At 38.9% G+C, this 15,610-nt stretch overlaps 1 protein-coding gene across 15 annotated transcripts in view; it reads left to right on the forward strand.

The window, feature by feature from the left end:
- Nucleotides 1–15,610, forward strand: part of Kiaa1328 (KIAA1328 homolog) — a 299,019-nt gene that overhangs the window by 197,791 nt on the left and 85,618 nt on the right. The gene's annotated exons all lie outside the window — the stretch shown is intronic.

Genomic DNA, 15,610 nt, shown 5'->3' on the forward strand with positions numbered 1-15,610 from the left:
TACAGAACTCCAAATAGATTGGACCAGAAAAGAAACACCTCCCGTCACATAATTGTCAAAACACCAAACGCACAAAATAAAGAAAGAATATTAAAAGCAGTAAGGGAAAAAGGTCAAGTAACATATAAAGGGAGACCTATCAGAATCACACCAGACTTCTCGCCAGAAACTATGAAGGCCAGAAGATCCTGGACTGATGTCATACAGACCCTAAGAGAACACAATTGCCAGCTCAGGTTATTGTATCCAGCAAAACTCTCAATTAACATTGATGGAGAAACCATGATATTCCATGACAAAACCAAATTTACACAATATCTTTCCACAAATCCAGCACTACAAAGGATAATAAATGGTAAAGCCCAACATAAGGAGGCAAGCTATACCCTAGAAGAAGCAAGAAACTAATCGTCTTGGCAACAAAACAAAGAGAATGAAAGCACACAAACATAACCTCACATCCAAATATGAATATAAAGGGAAACAATAATCACTATTCCTTAATATCTCTCAATATCAATGGCCTCAACTCCCCAATAAAAAGACATAGATTAACAAACTGGATACGCAACGAGGACCCTGCATTCTGCTGCCTACAGGAAACACACCTCAGAGACAAAGACAGACACTACCTCAGAGTGAAAGGCTGGAAAACAACTTTCCAAGCAAATGGTCAGAAGAAGCAAGCTGGAGTAGCCATTCTAATATCAAATAAAATCAATTTCCAACTAAAAGTCATCAAAAAAGATAAGGAAGGACACTTCATATTCATCAAAGGAAAAATCCACCAAGATGAACTCTCAATCCTAAATATCTATGCCCCAAATACAAGGGCACCTACATACGTAAAAGAAACCTTACTAAAGCTCAAAGCACACATTGCACCTCACACAGTAATAGTGGGAGATTTCAACACCCCACTCTCATCAATGGACAGATCATGGAAACAGAAATTAAACAGAGATGTCGACAGACTAAGAGAAGTCATGAGCCAAATGGACTTAACGGATATTTATAGAACATTCTATCCTAAAGCAAAAGGATATACCTTCTTCTCAGCTCCTCATGGTACTTTCTCCAAAATTGACCATATAATTGGTCAAAAAACGGGCCTCAAAAGGTACAGAAAGATAGAAATAATCCCATGCGTGCTATCGGACCACCATGGCCTAAAACTGGTCTTCAATAACAATAAGGGAAGAATGCCCACATATACGTGGAAATTGAACAATGCTCTACTCAATGATAACCTGCTCAAGGAAGAAATAAAGAAAGAAATTAAAAACTTTTTAGAATTTAATGAAAATGAAGATACAACATACTCAAACTTATGGGACACAATGAAAGCTGTGCTAAGAGGAAAACTCATAGCGCTGAGTGCCTGCAGAAAGAAACAGGAAAGAGCATATGTCAGCAGCTTGACAGCACACCTAAAAGCTCTAGAACAAAAAGAAGCAAATACACCCAGGAGGAGTAGAAGGCAGGAAATAATCAAACTCAGAGCTGAAATCAACCAAGTAGAAACAAAAAGGACCATAGAATCAACAGAACCAAAAGTTGGTTCTTTGAGAAAATCATCAAGATAGATAAACCCTTAGCCAGACTAACGAGAGGACACAGAGAGTGCGTCCAAATTAACAAAATCAGAAATGAAAAGGGAGACATAACTACAGATGCAGAGGAAATTCAAAAAATCATCAGATCTTACTATAAAAACCTATATTCAACAAAATTTGAAAATCTTCAGGAAATGGACAATTTCCTAGACAGATACCAGGTATCGAAGTTAAATCAGGAACAGATAAACCAGTTAAACAACCCCATAACTCCTAAGGAAATAGAAGCAGTCATTAAAGGTCTCCCAACCAAAAAGAGCCCAGGTCCAGACGGGTTTAGTGCAGAATTCTATCAAACCTTCATAGAAGACCTCATACCAATATTATCCAAACTATTCCACAAAATTGAAACAGATGGAGCCCTACCGAATTCCTTCTACGAAGCCACAATTACTCTTATACCTAAACCACACAAAGATACAACAAAGAAAGAGAACTTCAGACCAATTTCCCTTATGAATATCGACGCAAAAATACTCAATAAAATTCTGGCAAACCGAATTCAAGAGCACATCAAAACAATCATCCACCATGATCAAGTAGGCTTCATCCCAGGCATGCAGGGATGGTTTAATATACGGAAAACCATCAACGTGATCCATTATATAAACAAACTGAAAGAACAGAACCACATGATCATTTCATTAGATGCTGAGAAAGCATTTGACAAAATTCAACACCCCTTCATGATAAAAGTCCTGGAAAGAATAGGAATTCAAGGCCCATACCTAAACATAGTAAAAGCCATATACAGCAAACCAGTTGCTAACATTAAACTAAATGGAGAGAAACTTGAAGCAATCCCACTAAAATCAGGGACTAGACAAGGCTGCCCACTCTCTCCCTACTTATTCAATATAGTTCTTGAAGTTCTACCCAGAGCAATCAGACAACAAAAGGAGATCAAGGGGATACAGATCGGAAAAGAAGAGGTCAAAATATCACTATTTGCAGATGACATGATAGTATATTTAAGTGATCCCAAAAGTTCCACCAGAGAACTACTAAAGCTGATAAACAACTTCAGCAAAGTGGCTGGGTATAAAATTAACTCAAATAAATCAGTTCCCTTCCTCTATACAAAAGAGAAACAAGCCGAGAAAGAAATTAGGGAAACGACACCCTTCATAATAGACCCAAATAATATAAAGTACCTCGGTGTGACTTTAACCAAGCAAGTAAAAGATCTGTACAATAAGAACTTCAAGACACTGAGGAAAGAAATTGAAGAAGACCTCAGAAGATGGAAAGATCTCCCATGCTCATGGATTGGCAGGATTAATATAGTAAAAATGGCCATTTTACCAAAAGCAATCTACAGATTCAATGCAATCCCCATCAAAATACCAATCCAATTCTTCAAAGAGTTAGACAGAACAATTTGCAAATTCATCTGGAATAACAAAAAACCCAGGATAGCTAAAGCTATCCTCAACAATAAAAGGACTTCAGGGGGAATCACTATCCCTGAACTCAAGCAGTATTACAGAGCAATAGTGATAAAAACTGCATGGTATTGGTACAGAGACAGACAGATAGACCAATGGAATAGAATTGAAGACCCAGAAATGAACCCACACACCTATGGTCACTTGATTTTTGACAAAGGAGCCAAAACCATCCAATGGAAAAAAGATAGCATTTTCAGCAAATGGTGCTGGTTCAACTGGAGGGCAACATGTAGAAGAATGCAGATCGATCCATGCTTATCACCCTGTACAAAGCTTAAGTCCAAGTGGATCAAGGACCTCCACATCAAACCAGACACACTCAAACTAATAGAAGAAAAACTAGGGAAGCATCTGGAACACATGGGCACTGGAAAAAATTTCCTGAACAAAACACCAATGGCTTATGCTCTAAGATCAAGAATCGACAAATGGGATCTCATAAAACTGCAAAGCTTCTGTAAGGCAAAGGACACTGTGGTTAGGACAAAACGGCAACCAACAGATTGGGAAAAGATCTTTACCAATCCTACAACAGATAGAGGCCTTATATCCAAAATATACAAAGAACTCAAGAAGTTAGACCGCAGGGAAAGAAATAACCCTATTAAAAAATGGGGTTCAGAGCTAAACAAAGAATTCACAGCTGAGGAATGCCGAATGGCTGAGAAACACCTAAAGAAATGTTCAACATCTTTAGTCATAAGGGAAATGCAAATCAAAACAACCCTGAGATTTCACCTCACACCAGTGAGAATGGCTAAGATCAAAAACTCAGGTGACAGCAGATGCTGGCGAGGATGTGGAGAAAGAGGAACACTCCTCCATTGTTGGTGGGATTGCAGACTGGTAAAACCATTCTGGAAATCAGTCTGGAGGTTCCTCAGAAAATTGGACATTGAACTGCCTGAGGATCCAGCTATACCTCTCTTGGGCATATACCCAAAAGATGCCTCAACATATAAAAGAGACACGTGCTCCACTATGTTCATCGCAGCCTTATTTATAATAGCCAGAAAATGGAAAGAACCCAGATGCCCTTCAACAGAGGAATGGATACAGAAAATGTGGTACATCTACACAATGGAATATTACTCAGCTATCAAAAACAACGAGTTTATGAAATTCGTAGGCAAATGGTTGGAACTGGAAAATATCATCCTGAGTGAGCTAACCCACTCACAGAAAGACATACATGGTATGCACTCATTGATAAGTGGCTATTAGCCCAAATGCTTGAATTACCCTAGATCCCTAGAACAAACGAAACTCAAGACGGATGATCAAAATGTGAATGCTTCACTCCTTCTTTAAATGAGGAAAAAGAATACCCTTGGCAGGGAAGAGGGAGGCAAAGATTAAAACAGAGACTGAAGGAACACCCATTCAGAGCCTGCCCCACATGTGGCCCATACATATACAGCCACCCAATTAGACAAGATGGATGAAGCAAAGAAGTGCAGACCGACAGGAGCCGGATGTAGATCTCTCCTGAGAGACATAGCCAGAATACAGCAAATACAGAGGCGAATGCCAGCAGCAAACCACTGAACTGAGAATAGGTCCCCTATTGAAGGAATCAGAGAAAGAACTGGAAGAGCTTGAAGGGGCTCGAGACCCCAAAAGTACAACAATGCCAAGCAACCAGAGCTTCCAGGGACTAAGCCACTACCTAAAGACTATACATGGACTGACCCTGGACTCTGACCCCATAGGTAGCAATGAATATCCTAGTAAGAGCACCAGTGGAAGGGGAAGCCCTGGGTCCTGCTAAGACTGAACCCCCAGTGAACTAGTCTATGGGGGGAGGGCGGCAATGGGGGGAGGGTTGGGAGGGGAACACCCATAAGGAAGGGGAGGGGGGAGGGGGATGTTTGCCCGGAAACCGGGAAAGGGAATAACACTCGAAATGTATATAAGAAATACTCAAGTTAATAAAAAAAAAAAAAGATAAGATAATGGGGGAGAGCTCACCTACCTGGAAAAGTAAGAGTGAGTATTTGAGGTACAGTTACAAATTATATTGCCTGAGGAAATAGCACTAATAGGTTCTCCTCTAGACTTTATTGCCTTTTTAGCCAGGAGTAGTTTGGCTATTTTCATAATACCATACATGACTTCCGTCCTATAGAGCACTTTATGTCTGATTAGACACGTATGTATCCCCCAAAATAAGGGCTCAATTATTATACCGTTGGAGAAGGTTGACCAGGCCAGTTGTTATTACGGTTCAGTGGCTTTACAGATTGTTTTTAATTTCTTTTCGCCTTGACAGCTTGCATAGACCTTTTAGATATTATGACAGTTAGTTCTCAGAGCCATGTTACATGTAGCTTGAAACCTTCATGTTCTCTGTCCAAAGTAGGTCATCTTCCCATCTGTTAATCTTTGAATGTTTTTTTTAATGTTACATAGTATCCCTTCTATGCTCAATCATTCATTAACTTAAGAGCTATTTTATTTGTTGACAACTTAATAGAATTATGAAGACATTCCGGGAATAGAACGGCAGAACTCGGAATGAACAATCTGGTGGTTGCTGCAGACGTATTTTACTTGACCTATAATCATTATCATTCATTAAAGAAACAAACAAAACTTTTCAGTTTCTGCTGCTCTTTACATACCTAAAATAATGTATTAATGAGGGAGGAAGGAGAAACTGTGGTAGGGATGTAATATATGAAAGAATAAATTAATGAAAAATGTATTAATGAAGTTCTCTTTAGTGAAGCCAACTTAAATCTAGAAATGGCTTTAAGTGTAAAGTACATCGTCTCTAAAAATCAGACCTGCACTAATTAAATAGCATGTGAGGTCACTGGCCTGTATCTGGATGAACACTTTAAAGTTGAATTGGCCATCCTCTGCTACATATGCACCTGGAGCCATGGGTCAGTCCATGTGCAGTCTTTAGGTAGTAGTTTAGTTCTTATGGGGTTGCAAGCCCTTCAGCTTCTTCAATCCTTTCTCTAAGTCCTCCAATGAGAATCCCACTCTCAGTTCAATGGTTTGCTGCTAATATTCACCTCTGTATTTGTCATGTTCTGGCTGAGCCTCTCAGGAGACAACTATATCAGGCTCCTGTCAGCATACACTTCTTGGCTTCAGTAATATTGTCTAAGATTGGTGGCAGGCTCTGAATAGCCATTCCTTCAGTCTCTGCTCCAAACTTTGTCTCCATATCTCCTCCCTTTTAAGAAGGACTGAAGCATCCACACTTTGGTCATCCTTCTTCTTGAGCTTTATGTGGTCTGTGGATTGTATCTTGGGTAATTCGAGATTTTTGGGCTAATATCCACTTATCACCATGTGTGTTTTCTTGTGATTGGGTTACCTCACTCAGGATTATATTTTCTAGTTCCATACATTTGCCTATGAATTTCATGAAGTCGTTGTTTTTGATAGCTGAGTAGTACTACATTGTGTAGATGTACCACATTTTCTGTATCCATTCCTTTGTTGAAGGGCATCTGGGTTCTTTCCAGCTTCTTTGTAACTTTTATATACATAAATGTTTTGTCTTCATAGCCTATATATACTACATGTTTGCCTGGTCCCTGTGAAAGCCAAAAGAGATCCCATGGAACTGATCTACCATGTGGGTGCTGGGAATCAAATCTAAGTACTGGAGGCGCTGGAAAACCAGCGAGTGCTCAGAGCTGAGCCCATCTCCCCAGCTCATGACAGAAGCTCTTCATGGAAGTGCTGTATAATGGGACCAGGGACCATGCCGTTGCTTTGCATAGGAAATTACCACTCCTCCTCAGGACCTCTCTTACTTCCATCTCTTTTTGCTTTTCCACCCTTCTCCAAAGCTTCCTATTACTGTTTTTCTTCTACATATGATATTTTACTTACATTATTATCCTAGTACCATACTAAACTGTATATGCATTCACCCATCTGTTACTCCTTGTTTAATAATAAATATTCAAAGATAGCTATTCCACCATGTACTTCTGTGCCTGAATACAGTAGGCTCTCTGATTTAATGTATTCGCTATATTAAAATGATGTGGATACATCGATGGTTGTGAAGTAGGAAAGCAGATATTTGAGTATATGGAACATTTCTTTAGGTTTTATTTTGCAGATTTGTTTTTTGGTCTCAAAATGTTTTATTCAATCACAGGTCTCTAAGAATGTGATGATATATTTAGGATAGTTAGGGAAACTTTTTAGGAAAATTTCTAAGCAATATGGTTATATGACATCTGGCTTCATGATCACTATTTGCCAATATGCTTAGAAATGGTACCCAGAAGCTGGAAAGCAAAAAACTTCACCAAATGTGTCTTACAAAGCAATGGATGGAATGTAAGTATCCCACTAGGGGTGCTTGCTGGTCTGAGTCACGGAATGTATCAGTAACTCCCTTTACGTACGGAGCAGTCAGTCTGGCCTAGATTGATTTACTGAGATGAACAGCAAGAACAAGTGAAATCCCATCATCACATCCCTGCATAAATTTCATCATGAACTTAGTTGGTGTTAAATGGGCATTTGTTTTTATTGTCTCCAGGATTGGACTTTTCTCCAGTAAAGCAGAGTAATGTATCTATATGGCATTCTAACTTGAGCAGTACATAAAGATTAGTAAATAAGGCTCCATTAAAAGTACTTGTAAGTAACATGAGTCCCAGTAGCATTTCTAATGTCCATTAATGCTTATTCTGAGGATCAGAGCTCATTTTACTGAGCCATTTAGTCAAACCGTGTGATTATTTAGAAAGTTAATTCATGCATACTAAAATCTAGCTTAAGTAATGCAGAGGGTAGGAGGTAAAACTCTATGGAGACGATAGTCCTTTTTGTTATTTAATGATCAGCCATAATTAACTTGCAAATTTGAAATAATTAGAACAAATTAAAGGTATTTAACTTTGCCTCCCTAAAGAAAAATTCAAATTGCACCAAATGCAGCTTTAAATTATTCAAGTCTCAGAGGTCTAGGCTAGATTTTTTTTCATAATGCCTTTTCTATGATGAGAATACCGATCTGCTTTTTGTCAGAAGGCGTCCTCTCAAGTAATTGTTCTTTGTGTTAATAAATGACATCCATTCTTCCTTATAAAAGTATTTCAGTCTCCCAAGACTACATCAGCATTTCCTTGGCATTTAAATTCAATAAAACAAAAGGTTAATGTTTTTCTGCTTTTTAAGGAATGCAAATACAAGTGGTTTTCAATTGGTCCTGAATGACATTTAAGATTTTTCACTCAAGAGCAGACTATTGCGACATGAGACATGGGCAAAAGAGAAAGGAAACTTGTGCGTGCTCTAGATGTTGGTTTGGTCTTCTCCACTCCAAAGCAGATTTTCTCGGCTTCCCATTTAGTAGTGTTTTATAACACTGAGGCAAGAGGTCTGACTTAGTAAATTGAGGGAGTCTAAGATGTAGCAATTCTAAATATTGTAGCTTTAATTTCTTCTAATATCTTCATCTGATCATTTTCTATCAATTTAATCGCTCCAATCAATGCTAAGTAATAATTCCTAATAATTCTATCCCATGTCTTTAAATGCCATACTCTTTAGTGAATTCTGTGGATAGTTCAGCTGGACTCTAAAGATAGTAAGAAATACAGAGAAAAACGGTTAGCTGACAACTAACTTAGGTACAGAGCACGTGTGCAGTGCCTGCCTATGCAGTTAGCTTAGTCAATGTGATTTTGGAAACATCTGCTGTTGATATTTATATATCTCAGACTCTTTTAGTGAAATATTTTCTACTTATAATTCTGCTTAGTTTCTTCGTAAATGTGCTTTTTATTTATTCTTTGAGAATTTCGTCAATCAATCCCTGGACTCCCCCCACCCACCTTAAGGCCTATAGGACTGTTGAGTTTACCTGATCTTGATTTCACTTCGGTAAGTGGTATCTGTCTAGAAAACCATCCATTTTGTTTAGATTTTCCAATTTTATGGAGTACAGGCTTTTGAAATAAGGTAAAATGATTCTTTGAATTTCCTCAGTTTCTGTTGTTTATGCATCCCTTTTCATTTCTGATTTTGTTAGAGTACTGTCCCTCTGCCATTTAGTTAGTTTGGCTAAAGGTGTGTCTATCTTGTTGATTTTCTTAAAGAACCAGCTCTTGGTTTCGTTGACTCTTTGTATTGTCCTCTTTCTTTATATTTTAGACATTTCAGCCCTCAGTTGATTGTTTCCTGCTGTCCACTCCTTTGCGGTATGTTTACCCCTTCTTGTTTTAGAGCTTTGTGCTGTTACATTGGTAGTGTGGGGTTTCTTTATGAAGGCACTGAGTTTTATGAACTTTTCTCTTAGCACCGCTTTCCTTGTGTCCCATAAGTTTGGATATGTTGTGCCTTCATTTTCATTGAATTCTAATAAGTCTTTAATTTTTTTCCTTATCCCAGAGGTCATTAAGTAGAGAGTTGTTTAGTTTCCATGAGTTTGTAAGCTTTCTGTTCCTTCTGTTCTTGCAGTCCAGCTTTAACCCGTGGCGCTGTGCTAAGATAAAGGGGGTTCAGCGTTCTTGTCTCTGCTGAGACTTGTGTTGTGACTGACTATATGGTCAGTTTTGGAGAAGATTCTGTGAGGTACTGAGAAGAGTGTATATTCTCCTGTTTTGGGGTGAAATGTTCTGTTAAGTTTGCTTGAGTCATAATTTCCATTAGTTTCTGTGTGGATGACCTGTCCATTGATGAGAAGGGGGTGTTGATGTCTCTCACTATTAATCCGTGGGATTCAATATGTGATTTAAGCTTTCGTAATGTTTCTTTTAGAAATGTAGTTCCATTGCATTTGGGGTATAGCTACTCAAAGTTAAGTAGTCGTCTTGGTGGATGTTTCCATTGATTATCATGAAGTGTCCTTTTCTGTAGGTTAATGCCATTATGCAGGTGAAGGCAGGTACAGGGTAGTCTGAGGCCTGTCATTGGATGAGAAGGAAGGATGGGCAGGAGAAAAGTTTTAGAAGAGGAGGAGACTGGAGCGTGAGAGGGGAGCAGCTGAGGTGAAGATGGAGGCCAATGTTAAGATTTCTCACTACACATTCACAGTCGTTATGACTATTCTTAAGGGGTGGATGTGTACAGGGCTTTTGTGTATCTAGATGTGAAAACTATATCTTATCTAGATGAGCGGTTTATATCCTTATCAATTGGTTGTAAGTTAATTGTGTGGCTGTATTGTACATTGAGCATTTAACACATACATCTGGTTGTTGGGTCCCAATTGCTAAGTAATGATTTCACTGGGTAGTTGAGAATGTGAACAGAGTCTGTAACAGGAAGTTGTGCTAGACTATAGAATGCTTGGGGCTAGCGTGGCGTAGCCCATGGAACACGATGTGTGATAACAACTTGATAACAACTGTCAATGGGAAAGTGTGTGAAAGCTTTAACAGAGATACAGCAAGAGAGTGCAAATCCCGCATGGAGTGGGAACTTGCAAGAACCAGGTTGTACGCCCTTTTTTAAATTTTACAGCAATACTTCTTCATTTCTTTTATTTAATTTTGGTTGGAAGCATATTTTATTAGATATTAGAATGGCTATTCCAACTTGCTTCTTGGGTCCATTTGCTTGCAGGTTTTTTTTTTCCTAGCCCTTTACTTTGATGTAGAGGTGTATGTCTTATATACAGATGGATCCCATTTTCACATCCAATCTGATAGTCTGTCTTTTTACTGAGGAATTGAGTTTGTTGATGTTGAGGGATACTAAAGTTCAATGATGTTAATTCCTGTTATTTTGATGTTAGTGGTTGATTATTATGTGACAGGAGGACTTTCTGTTATGGTCCAATCAGTGTTCTGTGAGCTTCTGGTATATTTATAGGCATCTCTGTCTTTGGTCAGGGAACTTTTCCTTGACTGTTGTGTCAATTCCTTCAAGTGTATCTTCTGTGTCAACGTTCACTCTTCCATGTCCTGTTCTGTTGTTGATATTTACATCTGTAGTTCCTCTTTGTTACCTAGGTTTTTCATTTCCAGGATTCCCTCAGTTTGTGTTTTCTTTGTTGCTTCTATTTCTATTTTCTTCATTTCCTTCACCCCTTTGAATTTTCCTGTTTCTTTAATGGATTTACTCATTTCTTCTTTAAAGGTCTTTATCATCTTTATAATATTGGATTTAAGGTCATTTCCTTGTACTTCAGCTGTGTTAGTACATCCAGAGCTTGCTCTACTGGGATAGCTGGGCTTTGGTGGGGCCAGGCTGCCCTGGCTCTTGTTGACTGTCTTCTTACACTAAACTTTAGCCATCTGGTTGTCCCTTGTGTTATCACGCCTCTGGCAATGCAGGCAGAGTTGAAGGCCAAAAAATGGAGTGCAGGGGACAGGGTGCTGTTTACCCCTGTTGGATATTCTTTAGGGGGACTTGGTAGGCAAGGAATTGCAGGTGTGTTGGGGGGGTTGCCCCTGCTGCAAGCTTTCCCTCAGGAAATACAAGCAGAGCTGTGAGACTGAAAATGGAGCGCAGGAGCCAAGAGCAAGTTATAGCTCTTGGGTGTGGTGCACCTCAAGACCTAGCTATTTTTTATTTTTAAATACCAACTTGTCTCCAGTTTTGTTTTATTTTTTTCAGCCTGGGGATTATTTAGGAGTGTGTTAAACATCTATCACATTTTTCTGACATGTTGACTTTTATTTTGGTTTAACTCCATTGTGGATAAATTACATATTCTATTAGCTTTAAATTCTTTGAAATATATGAAATTTATCTGTAAGCTAATATAGTATATATTAGGCAACACTGCACATGCATTTCTAAGAGTTCATTCTGCCATTGAGTACAGTGATCTGCACAAGCTGACTAAAGGCTGATGGGCTTGTTCTTTCACAGTCTAGTGAAATTTTGTCTTATTTGTCTTATCAACTGATAATAAAAGAAGACTAAAATTCCAAGATAGAATGTGAATTTCTCTAGTCTTTAGTCTTAACAGGTTTCACTACATCTGTTTTAAAAGCATTGTCTTAGATGCATGTGTCCTTATGATTTTTGTGTGTTCTGATATTGCCTTAATTTATATTCTATTTTAATTGAAAATAGATTTTTTTTCATACAATATATTCTGATATATGACTAGAAAAAAATGAACCACATACAAACACAGAGACACATTCAAACACAGAGAAAACCCATAAAAATAAAATCAGAAGCCATAATACATAAGCAAAAGACCTGTAAGGTTTCAAAAATGCACAGGTAAAGCAATGAGCTATACCTCCAAAAATACAATTGAGTTCATTTCTTGTTGGCTTTGCAATGCTGGAGATGGGGCCTGCTGTTAAGTAGGGTTTGTATCCCAGTGAGACTCCCGTGAAGAAAGCTAACTTTTCTTTTCCTAGAGGTTATCAATTAATTATTGACGGAGAGCTCGCAAACCTGTGTAAGGCTTAGGGTTTGATCCCCAGCCCTACAAAGATAAATTCAAACAACTTTCTGCACAGCAGATGGACAAAAGCTAATTTATGTGCATAATGCATTTAAAGTTAAGCTGATGTTGACGAGGAAGGGGCTGCTCATTCCGTCCCTTTTCTGTTTGGAAACATGATCTTACTCTGTAGCACAGGCTAGACCGGAACTCATGAAAATCGCCCTTCCTTACCATCCTCAAGTGATGAGTTTACAGACATGAACCTCCAAGCCAGCTTGTTTCCTTTTCTTTTTCCAGGAAAGGAGGAGGATCCTTTTTCTGTCACCTCCCCAGCTGTTGTTCCCTTTGATAGTTTGTGTAACCAGTTCAGAACGCTTCCCTAACTTAGAGTAGACTGTGTACCAGTAATGCTGGGACACTTTGTGTAGACAGTAGGATATTTTTTGTTGTATCAGTACATTTAATTCCCTGTTGTTACCTGTGGTACTGTCCTCATTTATTTTTATATATGTGTATATATATATATATATATATATATATATATATATATGTATATATATATTTTTTCTCAGTACATGTAAGCTTGTGTTATCAGTTTAGCTTTGAGGACTCCCATACTTTAAAAGAAATTTTTTTAAATTGCAGCCTTTTATATTTATCCTCGCATGTACTATTTCTGATGTTCCTAATTCTCTTTATAGATCCAAATTTCCATCTGGTGTCATTTTTCTTGCAACTTGAAAAACATCCTGTTATTTCTTGTACTGCAGGTGTTCTGGAAACAAAATTTCCGTTTTTAATTTTAAAATATTATTTTTTTCTTTTTGAGGGACATTTTATGAGAAGTAAACTTCTGAGATGACAGAGTTGTCTGCTTTCTGGCCATGACTGTTCTGATGTTACTAGATCATCTGTAATATCATTCTTCTACATGTTACTAATACATTTCTCGAATCGAGCATCTTTTTATCTTTGCTTTTACTCAATTTGACTATTAAGGGTAGGAAGGCCTTGGTATTAAAGTTGCAGCCCACTGTGTCTGGAGAAGCTCTCCAAGCTTTCTCAGGGGGCTTCCTCTGCCTAATCTTAGGAGAGTGTCTCTAAACACAAGTGCCAGGCCTTACGTAGAGGATGACCCTGCACAGAGCTACCTGCAGGTGCTGCTTGTTTGCTCACTTCATAAGTCCCACTCAGTCCTTTCCACCAAATGATAACTAGATACTGTGTTATGACCAATCAACCCCTCCTGCTGGAAACCCAGAAGACCTCTGAGGAAAGCCAGGGAGCCTATTGTCAGATCACAGGTTTAACTTTCTCTCTTCCCACAAGAATGTGCCTAGCAGGTTCTTGAAATTCCTCCTCATGTAAATGCAGTATTCCTGCCCTAACCAATAGTGTATATCTACCCCGGGAATTCCTACATGTGCCCCAAGATCTACATAGCCCTTGTTTACCCTGAATAAGGTTGAGCTGTCTCACTGAAGCTGATCCCCAGAGTCGGGCAATTGGTGCTCATGGCTGTCTGAACCCTGCCAGCCACCTCCCACCCATCTCTGCTCCCCTTGTCCTCTCAGGCCAGTGGTTAATAGTCTCTAGAGGGCCACAATTAAATCAAAGGGTTTTTGTTTTGTTTTGTTTTAAATCAGGTCTAGAGCCCTTTTTGACATTACCTTTAGGGCACATTTCTTGAGTTGTTTGTTCTGCCCCATTTTCATGTATTCTTCTTTAAGATTTCAGAATATTCTTCCTAGACAGCTTTGGGTTGCCTTTAAGATTCCAGAGAGTCTGCTTGGTTTCCTTTAAAAATGTTTTTCTGTTTTCCAAATTAAGTCATTTCTATTATTCTGTTAAAAATGTATTTAACATTTATGCTTTCATCTACATTTCTAATATTTATATCAGCTACAATAATCTTCAGTTCTAAAATTTCCATCTAGTTTTAATTGCAGTCTACAAATCTCTTCTGAAGCAGCCTGGCTGCTCATTCATTAAGATTTTGTTTTATAACCATCATCATATAACCACTTGATTACCTGATAAACCATTGAGCCCAACTTCTAGCACCAAGACCTGGGCTGCTCCGAGCCACAGTGAGAAAAGCCTCTTTGAGCAGTGGACAGCAGTCAATAGAGAGATGCATTACTAGAAAGTGCTGAGAATAAGGGACTGAGTACTTAAGCCTCAATGGGAGACATCCTTATTAATAGCCCCCAAATCAGCAATACTCAGGGAATGTTCTGAAAGAAGAGGCAGGAAAGAGTGTAAGAGCTGCCGGACAGATATGAATGCTGTAAAACAAAACCAAGTCTTCTAGACTTGACCTGATGGTCTCAGTGATGAACTCACAGCAGCTCTGCTCACTCACACAAGACATGCTAGAAGCCCAGTAAGCCAAGGACCAGCATTAGCTGGGAGAGCAGCTCTAACGAAGGGATGGATGTCTGGGAGTGGTGAAAACAAATGACTCAATTCATGGGCCAAAGTGAGAGGCTTATGTTCTGCTGGACACAGCTTTCCACCCTGCTTTTCTCTGTGTTCCTTCGTTCTCTGACCTGCTTTCTCTGGAGATCTCCAGACAGCTCTCTCTAGACAGCTTTCTCTTGGTATTCCCAGCTCCAGTTCTGCAAGCAGTTCTCTCTTACTATCCTAAACAATTCTCCAAATCAGTCTTCTTCTGCAGATCATAAACCTAGCCTTTTATTTTACATACCAATCCAGTCATTTACTCCAGGCTTCCTTTTGATTATCTTATGAGTCAGCATCCATTGGCCTCAGCCCTTTAATTCTTGGGCAACAGCAAGCACACACTTCCTTTTAACTTTGCGAAAGAATTCAGAGATCTGCCTGCCTTGGTTAAACACAGATGTTAAACAGATACAGAATGGGACCTGGTCCAGAAATTACCATTTCTACCACACCTGGTCTTAACCTTGCTCTGCCCCAGGCTGATCCTGAACCTTGGGATTTGTTTGCCTTTGTAAGCACAAACAAACAAAAAACTTACCTGGGTGGGATCTGCAATCACCATACTTTACGTAAACCTACTTTCCTTCCTTAGAAACTTCCAGACAAGCTAGCTCACAGTGCAGCTCACAGTGCAGCTGCCTCTGTTCTTTAGATTCCTGAGGCTCCTCGTGTAATTCATATTGCATCCTGATTTTTTGCATAGTTGAGAAATTATCTATTTCTAATTGATGTTG

The sequence above is a fragment of the Rattus norvegicus genome, chromosome 18 (genome assembly GCF_036323735.1).
Source record: "Rattus norvegicus strain BN/NHsdMcwi chromosome 18, GRCr8, whole genome shotgun sequence".
NCBI lineage: Eukaryota > Metazoa > Chordata > Mammalia > Rodentia > Muridae > Rattus > Rattus norvegicus.